The sequence below is a fragment of the Oncorhynchus keta genome, unplaced genomic scaffold (assembly GCF_023373465.1).
Source record: "Oncorhynchus keta strain PuntledgeMale-10-30-2019 unplaced genomic scaffold, Oket_V2 Un_scaffold_15791_pilon_pilon, whole genome shotgun sequence".
In the NCBI taxonomy this organism is placed as follows: Eukaryota; Metazoa; Chordata; class Actinopteri; order Salmoniformes; family Salmonidae; genus Oncorhynchus; species Oncorhynchus keta.
The window spans coordinates 105,205-116,016 of NW_026290803.1; the positions used below are offsets into that span (position 1 = coordinate 105,205).

At 43.5% G+C, this 10,812-nt stretch overlaps 2 long non-coding RNA genes across 5 annotated transcripts; both read left to right on the plus strand.

Moving 5' to 3' along the window:
• The first annotated feature begins 6,169 nt into the window (after positions 1-6,169).
• On the plus strand, positions 6,170-6,855 carry LOC127927607 (uncharacterized). 2 transcript variants are annotated; one of them, XR_008128188.1, is made up of 3 exons: positions 6,170-6,318; positions 6,464-6,643; positions 6,836-6,855. It is a non-coding gene; the product is annotated as an uncharacterized LOC127927607 (long non-coding RNA). The 2 variants fall into 2 exon arrangements; XR_008128189.1 differs by lacking the exon at positions 6,836-6,855 and adding an exon at positions 6,801-6,820.
• A 2,108-nt stretch (positions 6,856-8,963) lies between these two features.
• LOC127927606 (uncharacterized) lies at positions 8,964-9,833 on the plus strand. 3 transcript variants are annotated; one of them, XR_008128184.1, is made up of 4 exons: positions 8,964-9,202; positions 9,252-9,545; positions 9,588-9,636; positions 9,686-9,824. It is a non-coding gene; the product is annotated as an uncharacterized LOC127927606 (long non-coding RNA). The 3 variants fall into 3 exon arrangements; XR_008128187.1 differs by lacking the exon at positions 9,588-9,636 and having other exon boundaries at positions 9,686-9,833; XR_008128185.1 differs by having other exon boundaries at positions 9,588-9,725.
• Positions 9,834-10,812: the final 979 nt, after the last annotated feature.

The window sequence follows — 10,812 nt, forward strand, 5'->3', positions numbered from 1 at the left end:
GAGTCGACTATCCTGGTTAAATACATAGTTACTGAGTCGACTATCCTGGTTAAATACATAGTTACTGAGTCGACTATCCTGGTTAAATACATAGTTACTGAGTCGACTATCCTGGTTAAATACATAGTTACTGAGTCGACTATCCTGGTTAAATACATAGTTACTGAGTCGACTATCCTGGTTAAATACATAGTTACTGAGTCGACTATCCTGGTTAAATACATAGTTACTGAGTCGACTATCCTGGTTAAATACATAGTTACTGAGTCGACTATCCTGGTTAAATACATAGTTACTGAGTCGACTATCCTGGTTAAATAATACATAGTTACTGAGTCGACTATCCTGGTTAAATACATACATAGTTACTGAGTCGACTATCCTGGTTAAATAAATACATAGTTACTGAGTCGACTATCCTGGTTAAATAAATACATAGTTACTGAGTCGACTATCCTGGTTAAATACATAGTTACTGAGTCGACTATCCTGGTTAAATACATAGTTACTGAGTCGACTATCCTGGTTAAATACATAGTTACTGAGTCGACTATCCTGGTTAAATACATAGTTACTGAGTCGACTATCCTGGTTAAATAAATACATAGTTACTGAGTCGACTATCCTGGTTAAATACATAGTTACTGAGTCGACTATCCTGGTTAAATACATAGTTACTGAGTCGACTATCCTGGTTAAATACATAGTTACTGAGTCGACTATCCTGGTTAAATACATAGTTACTGAGTCGACTATCCTGGTTAAATACATAGTTACTGAGTCGACTATCCTGGTTAAATACATAGTTACTGAGTCGACTATCCTGGTTAAATACATAGTTACTGAGTCGACTATCCTGGTTAAATACATAGTTACTGAGTCGACTATCCTGGTTAAATACATAGTTACTGAGTCGACTATCCTGGTTAAATACATAGTTACTGAGTCGACTATCCTGGTTAAATAAGTTATATAGTTACTGAGTCGACTATCCTGGTTAAATACATAGTTACTGAGTCGACTATCCTGGTTAAATACATAGTTACTGAGTCGACTATCCTGGTTAAATAAATACATAGTTACTGAGTCGACTATCCTGGTTAAATACATAGTTACTGAGTCGACTATCCTGGTTAAATAAATACATAGTTACTGAGTCGACTATCCTGGTTAAATACATAGTTACTGAGTCGACTATCCTGGTTAAATACATAGTTACTGAGTCGACTATCCTGGTTAAATACATAGTTACTGAGTCGACTATCCTGGTTAAATACATAGTTACTGAGTCGACTATCCTGGTTAAATACATAGTTACTGAGTCGACTATCCTGGTTAAATACATAGTTACTGAGTCGACTATCCTGGTTAAATAAATACATAGTTACTGAGTCGACTATCCTGGTTAAATACATAGTTACTGAGTCGACTATCCTGGTTAAATACATAGTTACTGAGTCGACTATCCTGGTTAAATACATAGTTACTGAGTCGACTATCCTGGTTAAATACATAGTTACTGAGTCCACTATCCTGGTTAAATACATAGTTACTGAGTCGACTATCCTGGTTAAATACATAGTTACTGAGTCGACTATCCTGGTTAAATACATAGTTACTGAGTCGACTATCCTGGTTAAATACATAGTTACTGAGTCGACTATCCTGGTTAAATACATAGTTACTGAGTCGACTATCCTGGTTAAATACATAGTTACTGAGTCGACTATCCTGGTTAAATACATAGTTACTGAGTCGACTATCCTGGTTAAATACATAGTTACTGAGTCGACTATCCTGGTTAAATACCTAGTTACTGAGTCGACTATCCTGGTTAAATACATAGTTACTGAGTGGACTATCCTGGTTAAATACATAGTTACTGAGTCGACTATCCTGGTTAAATACATAGTTACTGAGTCGACTATCCTGGTTAAATAAATACAATGAAACAGGGATAGGTATAGTTGTAAATCCGGTTAAATCTTCAGCTCATTTAAACATCCTGGTTTACAAAGAGATAGTCACAACAGGACTATCCTGGTTAAATAATGTTACTGGAGTTCACTATCCTGGTTAAATACATAGTTACTGAGTCGACTTTCCTGGTTAAACAGAAGTTACTGATCGACTATCCTGGTTAAATACATAGTTACCAGCCTGGATCCTGGTTACCTTGTTACATAGTTACTGTGTCCTGTGTCCTGGTCTAAATACATAGTTCTGAGTCGACATCCCCTTTCCCTCCCAAATAGTTACTGGAGCCTCCTCCCAACGATCCATAGGCTACCACACTACATAGTTAGTGAGTCGACTATCCTGGTTACATACATAGTTAGCTGACCCTGGTTAAATACATGTGGCCAGCCTTCCATTCATCGATCCCTAATCCCTGACTATCCCATCCACCATGGTTCAGACATCAGGCTGTTGAAGGCTAGGATCCACCATGGTTCAGACATCAGGCTGTTGAAGGCTAGGTCCACCATGGTTCAGACATCAGGCTGTTGAAGGCTAGGATCCACCATGGTTCAGACATCAGGCTGTTGATAGGCTAGGATCCACCATGGTTCAGACATCAGGCTGTTGAAGGCTAGGATCCACCATCCCACCATGGTTCAGCCTGGTTCAAATCAGGCTGTTGAAGGCTAGGATCCACCATGGTTCAGACATCAGGCTGTTGAAGGCTAGGATCCACCATGGTTCAGACATCAGGCTGTTGAAGGCTAGGATCCACCATGGTTCAGACATCCTGGTTCAGGCTGTTGAAGGCTAGGATCCACCATGGTTCAGACATCACTCAGGCTGTTGAAGGCTAGGATCCATCCATGGTTCAGACATCAGGCTGTTGAAGGCTAGGATCCACCATGGTTCAGACATCAGGCTGTTGAAGGCTAGGATCCACCATGGTTCAGACATCAGGCTGTTGAAGGCTAGGATCCACCATGGTTCAGACATCAGGCTGTTGAAGGCTAGGATCCACCATGGTTCAGACATCAGGCTGTTGAAGGCTAGGATCCACCATGGTTCAGACATCACGCAGGCTTCAATAGTGATAGATGATGTCATGGAAAGTAGCGATAGATGATGTCATGGAAAGTAGCGATAGATGATGTCATGGAAAGTAGCGATAGATGATGTCATGGAAAGTAGCGATAGATGATGTCATGGAAAGTAGTGATAGATGATGTCATGTAAAGTAGCGATAGATGATGTCATGTAAAGTAGCGATAGATGATGTCATGTAAAGTAGCGATAGATGATGTCATGGAAAGTAGCGATAGATGATGTCATGGAAAGTAGCGATAGATGATGTCATGGAAAGTAGTGATAGATGATGTCATGGAAAGTAGCTCAGATGATGTCATGTAAAGTAGTGATAGATGATGTCATGTAAAGTAGCGATAGATGATGTCATGGAAAGTAGTGATAGATGATGTCATGTAAAGTCAGCGATAGATGATGTCATGGAAAGTAGCGATAGATGATGTCATGTAAAGTAGTGATAGATGATGTCATGTAAAGTAGTGATAGATGATGTCATGGAAAGTGGCGATAGATGATGTCATGTAAAGTAGCGATAGATGATGTCATGTAAAGTAGTGATAGATGATGTCATGTATGATGTCAGTAGTGATAGATGATGTCATGGAAAGTGGCGATAGATGATGTCATGGAAAGTGGCGATAGATGATGTCATGGAAAGTAGCGATAGATGATGTCATGTAAAGTAGCGATAGATGATGTCATGTAAAGTAGCGATAGATGATGTCATGGAAAGTAGCGATAGATGATGTCATGGAAAGTAGTGATAGATGATGTCATGGAAAGTAGCGATAGATGATGTCATGTAAAGTGTAAAGCGATAGATGATGTCATGTAAAGTAGCGATAGATGATGTCATGGAAAGTAGCGATAGATGATGTCATGGAAAGTAGCGATAGATGATGTCATGGAAAGTAGTGATAGATGATGTCATGGAAAGTAGCGATAGATGATGTCATGGAAAGTAGCGATAGATGATGTCATGGAAAGTAGCGATAGATGATGTCATGGAAAGTAGCGATAGATGATGTCATGGAAAGTAGCGATAGATGATGTCATGGAAAGTAGTGATAGATGATGTCATGTAAAGTAGCGATAGATGATGTCATGTAAAGTAGCGATAGATGATGTCATGGAAAGTAGCGATAGATGATGTCATGGAAAGTAGTGATAGATGATGTCATGTAAAGTAGCGATAGATGATGTCATGTAAAGTAGCGATAGATGATGTCATGTAAAGTAGCGATAGATGATGTCATGGAAAGTAGTGATAGATGATGTCATGTAAAGTAGCGATAGATGATGTCATGGAAAGTAGCGATAGATGATGTCATGTAAAGTAGCGATAGATGATGTCATGTAAAGTAGCGATAGATGATGTCATGGAAAGTAGTGATAGATGATGTCATGGAAAGTAGTGATAGATGATGTCGTCATGTAAAGTAGCGATAGATGATGTCATGGAAAGTAGTGATAGATGATGTCGTCATGGAAAGTAGCGATAGATGATGTCATGGAAAGTAGTGATAGATGATGTCATCATGGAAAGTAGTGATAGATGATGTCATGGAAAGTAGCGATAGATGATGTCATGGAAAGTAGTGATAGATGATGTCATGGAAAGTAGCGATAGATGTCATGTAAAGTAGTGATGGGCCTCAGGATCTCGCCACAGTATCCCTGTGCATCCAAATTGCCATCAATAAAATGCAATTGTGTTCGTTGTCCGTAGCTTATGCCTGCCCACATCATAACCCCACTGCCACCATGGGGCACTGTGTTCACAACGTTGACATCAGCAAACCGCTCGCCCACACATCTGCCCGGCACAGCTGAAAACGGGATTCATCCATGAAGAGCTTCTCCAGCTTTTACCCACAAAACAGTTGGTTACGGCGCCAGACTGCAGTCAGTTCAAGACCCTGGTGAGGGAAGACGAGCATCACACAAGCTTCTCTGAGATGGTTTCTGACAGTTTGTGCAGAAATCCTTCGGTTCTGCGAACCCACAGTTTCACCAGTTGTCCGGGTAGCTGGTCTCAGACGATCTCGGAGGTGAAGATGCCAGATGTGGACGTCTAAAATGACATTGGAGGCGGCTTATAGTAGAGAAATTAACATTCAATTCTCTGGCAACAACTCTGGAGAACATTCCCGCAGTCAGCATGCCAATTGCAACGCTCCCTCAACTTGAGACATCTGTGGCATTATATTTTGTGACAGAACTGCACATTTTAGTGGCCTTTTATTGTCCCCAGCACAAGGTGCACCTGTGTAATGAGTATGCTGTTTAATCAGCTTCTTGATATGCCACACCGGTGGATGGATTATCTTGGCAAAGGAGAAATTCTCTCAAACAGGGATGTAAACAAAATTTGTGCACAACATTTGAGAGAAATAAGCTTTTTTTGCGTCTGGAACATTTCTGCGATCTCTTTTTATTTCAGCGCACGAAACACGGGACCGACACTTCACATGTTGCTGAAACACGGGACCGACACTTCACATGTTGCTGAAACACAGGACCAACACTTCACATGTTGCTGAAACACAGGACCAACACTTCACATGTTGCTGAAACACAGGACCAACACTTCACATGTTGCTGAAACACCGGACCGACACTTTACACGTTGCTGAAACACGGGACCGACACTTCACATGTTGCTGAAACACAGGACCAACACTTCACATGTTGCTGAAACACAGGACCAACACTTCACATGTTGCTGAAACACAGGACCAACACTTCACATGTTGCTGAAACACGGGACCAACACTTCACACGTTGCATTTTATATGTTTGTTCAGTGGAGTTGTGATGAGTGCAGATATGTGCATGTACCGAGAGAGTGCGCATGTACCGAGAGAGTGCGCATGTACCGAGAGAGTGCGCATGTACCGAGAGAGTGCGCATGTACCGAGAGAGTGCGCATGTACCGAGGATACACTACGAAGAATAGATTTTTCACACACCATTTTATTTTTAAAACATCATAGTACAAACATTTGAATAGATAATTTAATACAATCACTAAAGATTTCTATAAAAAATATATATATAAATGGTAAAATAAGCATGCAGAGTATGGCTTAATTATGCCTTTGAATACAAAATGGTGCTTGTAGTATTGCCAAGACTGTTTTTAAAAATGTTCAGTATAATCTTCAAACTATATCTACGTCTTACTTTCTGAATGTGTTGTTGGACTTTGATATATGTTCTCCTACTCGGCCGTCCCACTGTAGATCTCCTTTTAGAGTCCCACAGCAGGTCTACTGTAGATCTCCTTTTAGAGTCCCCACAGCAGGTCTACTGTAGATCTCCTTCTAGAGTCCCACAGCAGGTCTACTGTAGATCTCCTTTTAGAGTCCCACAGCAGGTCTACTGTAGATCTCCTTTTAGAGTCCCACAGCAGGTCTACTGTAGATCTCCTTTTAGAGTCCCACAGCAGGTCTACTGTAGATCTCCTTCTAGAGTCCCACAGCAGGTCTACTGTAGATCTCCTTTTAGAGTCCCAGAGCAGGTCTACTGTAGATCTCCTTTTAGAGTCCCAGAGCAGGTCTACTGTAGATCTCCTTTTAGAGTCCCACAGCAGGTCTCCTGTAGATCTCCTTTTAGAGTCCCACAGCAGGTCTACTGTAGATCTCCTTTTAGAGTCCCACAGCAGGTCTACTGTAGATCTCCTTTTAGAGTCCCACAGCAGGTCTACTGTAGATCTCCTTCTAGAGTCTACTGTAGATCTCCCACAGCAGGTCTACTGTAGATCTCCTTTAGAGTCCCACAGCAGGTCTACTGTAGATCTCCTTTAGAGTCCCACAGCAGGTCTACTGTAGATCTCCTTCTAGAGTCCCACAGCAGGTCTACTGTAGATCTCCTTCTAGAGTCCCACAGCAGGTCTACTGTAGATCTCCTTCTAGAGTCCCACAGCAGGTCTACTGTAGATCTCCTTTTAGAGTCCCAGAGCAGGTCTACTGTAGATCTCCTTTTAGAGTCCCAGAGCAGGTCTACTGTAGATCTCCTTTTAGAGTCCCACAGCAGGTCTCCTGTAGATCTCCTTTTAGAGTCCCACAGCAGGTCTACTGTAGATCTCCTTTTAGAGTCCCACAGCAGGTCTACTGTAGATCTCCTTTTAGAGTCCCACAGCAGGTCTACTGTAGATCTCCTTCTAGAGTCCCACAGCAGGTCTACTGTAGATCTCCTTCTAGAGTCCCACAGCAGGTCTACTGTAGATCTCCTTTTAGAGTCCCACAGCAGGTCTACTGTAGATCTCCTTCTAGAGTCCCACAGCAGGTCTACTGTAGATCTCCTTCTAGAGTCCCACAGCAGGTCTACTGTAGTTCTCCTTTTAGAGTCCCACAGCGGGTCTACTGTAGATCTCCTTTTAGAGTCCCACAGCAGGTCTACTGTAGATCTCCTTTTAGAGTCCCAGAGCAGGTCTACTGTAGATCTCCTTTTAGAGTCCCAGAGCAGGTCTACTGTAGATCTCCTTTTAGAGTCCCACAGCAGGTCTCCTGTAGATCTCCTTTTAGAGTCCCACAGCAGGTCTACTGTAGATCTCCTTTTAGAGTCCCACAGCAGGTCTACTGTAGATCTCCTTTTAGAGTCCCACAGCAGGTCTACTGTAGATCTCCTTCTAGAGTCCCACAGCAGGTCTACTGTAGATCTCCTTCTAGAGTCCCACAGCAGGTCTACTGTAGATCTCCTTTTAGAGTCCCACAGCAGGTCTACTGTAGATCTCCTTCTAGAGTCCCACAGCAGGTCTACTGTAGATCTCCTTCTAGAGTCCCACAGCAGGTCTACTGTAGTTCTCCTTTTAGAGTCCCACAGCGGGTCTACTGTAGATCTCCTTTTAGAGTCCCACAGCAGGTCTACTGTAGATCTCCTTTTAGAGTCCCAGAGCAGGTCTACTGTAGATCTCCTTTTAGAGTCCCACAGCAGGTCTACTGTAGAGCTCCTTTTAGAGTCCCACAGCAGGTCGACTGTCTTTGTAAAACTAGTTGGGAGGATAGGGTCTGAAAAAGATACATTTTCCTGAGAACGCGCCATTGAGTCGGCCGAGTAGGAGAACATATATCAAAGTCCAACGACACATTCAGAAAGTAAGACGTAGATATAGTTACATATTAAAACACAAGATACATCCATTCTGAATGCACACCCAATTGGTATAAAACAAAAACACACAAACCATGAAAAACGTCTTGGAAAAATGGCTCCCCCAAGGCAACCACAGTTTCACTGAGAATAGAGAGTAGCTATTATATATATATATATGGGGGTAGTGCTGCTCAGTGCTCCCACACCCAACAAACATCCTAACCCCCAGGCACACGTAGAAAAACAGACCTTTGGGAAAGTGAGGAGCTGGAGTTGAGCATGGTGTCGTTTCAGGTAGAGAGATGCCACAAAGATTTCCCTCCTGAATTAGCTCAAGGCACTGATATCCTGGTAGAAATAACATTATTTAGGCCCAACACCAGACACAGTAAATACAATTGCTAGCTGTTAGCAAAGCAGTGGAGTGACAGGTCGTGCCACTAAAAGCTAGGAATTAAAATGGTACTGGGCAAGCCTGGTTGAGCCAGACCTGGGTTCAAATACTATTTGCAAATCTTTCAAATACTTCAAGCGTTTGCTTAAGCCTGCCTGGGGTGCCAGGTTTGTACTTTTGGGACTTTTCTATTGAAACAGGCAAGCTCAAATCAAGCACAGCTAAAGTACTGAAAATGATTTTAAAATAGTATTTGAACACAGATTTGGGTCTGAACATGTGAGCTCTTGAAGATCCTCTTGAGAGAAGAGCATATTAGCACCCCCCCAAAAAACCTTACAGATACTCAGGAAAAACAGACTTCACCACTCGCCATCAAACCAATTCAGCCGGCCAACCAAAACCGCCAGTAATACAGGTACCTTCCCCAGCCCTCATTAACAGTAAGGGGCCAGTCAGTAATACAGGTACCTTCCCCAGCCCTCATTAACACTAAGGGGCCAGTCAGTAATACAGGTACCTTCCCCAGCCCTCATTAACACTAAGGGGCCAGTCAGTAATACAGGTACCTTCCCCAGCCCTCATTAACACTAAGGGGCCAGTCAGTAATACAGGTACCTTCCCCAGCCCTCATTAACACTAAGGGGCCAGTCAGTAATACAGGTACCTTCCCCAGCCCTCATTAACACTAAGGGGCCAGTCAGTACTACAGGTACCTTCCCCAGCCCTCATTAACACTAAGGGGCCAGTCAGTAATACAGGTACCTTCCCCAGCCCTCATTAACACTAAGGGGCCAGTCAGTAATACAGGTACCTTCCCCAGCCCTCATTAACACTAAGGGGCCAGTCAGTAATACAGGTACCTTCCCCAGCCCTCATTAACACTAAGGGGCCAGTCAGTAATACAGGTACCTTCCCCAGCCCTCATTAACACTAAGGGGCCAGTCAGTAATACAGGTACCTTCCCCAGCCCTCATTAACACTAAGGGGCCAGTCAGTAATACAGGTACCTTCCCCATTAACACTAAGGGGCCAGTCAGTAATACAGGTACCTTCCCCAGCCCTCATTAACACTAAGGGGCCAGTCAGTAATACAGGTACCTTCCCCAGCTCTCATTAACACTAAGGGGCTAGTCAGTAATACAGGTACCTTCCTCATTAACACTAAAGGGACAGCTGTTTTTAAACTGTAACAATTAGCACGTCGGGTACACACTCCGCAGCTGAACCATGTAGTGGGTGACAATCAAACCAACTGACATAACGGCTAGTTAACATCTACGTTAGTGGCAGGGGCCAGACACTAGAATTATCATTCAAAACAAGAGTAAGTTTAAAAATCAGGCTAATTGTTCTGAACCATCTCCATTAACATAATATTGTCGTTGAGTATGACAGGCCACCGCGGGTGGAACGAGGCGAGTCGGTGTGTGAACGGGGGGGAGTTTACAGTAGGCTAAGTGCTGATTATGAAACAGACTTTCAGCAATGGTTTGACTACAGGGTGACAAGTGGAGCTGTGGTTGAGGGATGTTTGGTGGCCTGTAGGATGCTGTGGTTGAGAGATGTTTGGTGGCCTGTAGGATGCTGTGGTTCAGGGATGTTTGGTGGCCTGTAGGATGCTGTGGTTGAGAGATGTTTGGTAGCCTGTAGGATGCTGTGGGTAAGGGATGTTTGGTGGCCTGTAGGAGGCTGTGGAGCTGTGGTTGAGGGATGTTTGGTGGCCTGTAGGATGCTGTGGTTGAGAGATGTTTGGTGGCCTGTAGGATGCTGTGGTTCAGGGATGTTTGGTGGCCTGTAGGATGCTGTGGTTCAGGGATGTTTGGTGGCCTGTAGGATGCTGTGGTTGAGGGATGTTTGGTGGCCTGTAGGATGCTGTGGTTCAGGGATGTTTGGTGGCCTGTAGGATGCTGTGGTTGAGGGATGTTTGGTGGCCTGTAGGATGCTGTGGTTGAGGGATGTTTGGTGGCCTGTAGGAGGCTGTGGGTAAGGGATGTTTGGTGGCCTGTAGGATGCTGTGGGTAAGGGATGTTTGGTGGCCTGTAGGATGCTGTGGGTAAGGGATGTTTGGTGGCCTGTAGGATGCTGTGGGTAAGGGATGTTTGGTGGCCTGTAGGATGCTGTGGGTAAGGGATGTTTGGTGGCCTGTAGGATGCTGTGGGTAAGGGATGTTTGCTGGCCTGCAGGAGGCTGTGGACCACAACTAAGTGATCCATGTGATAAAAAGGTACTCTAATACATAATTAAAAACAGCAGGTAGATATTGTCATTGT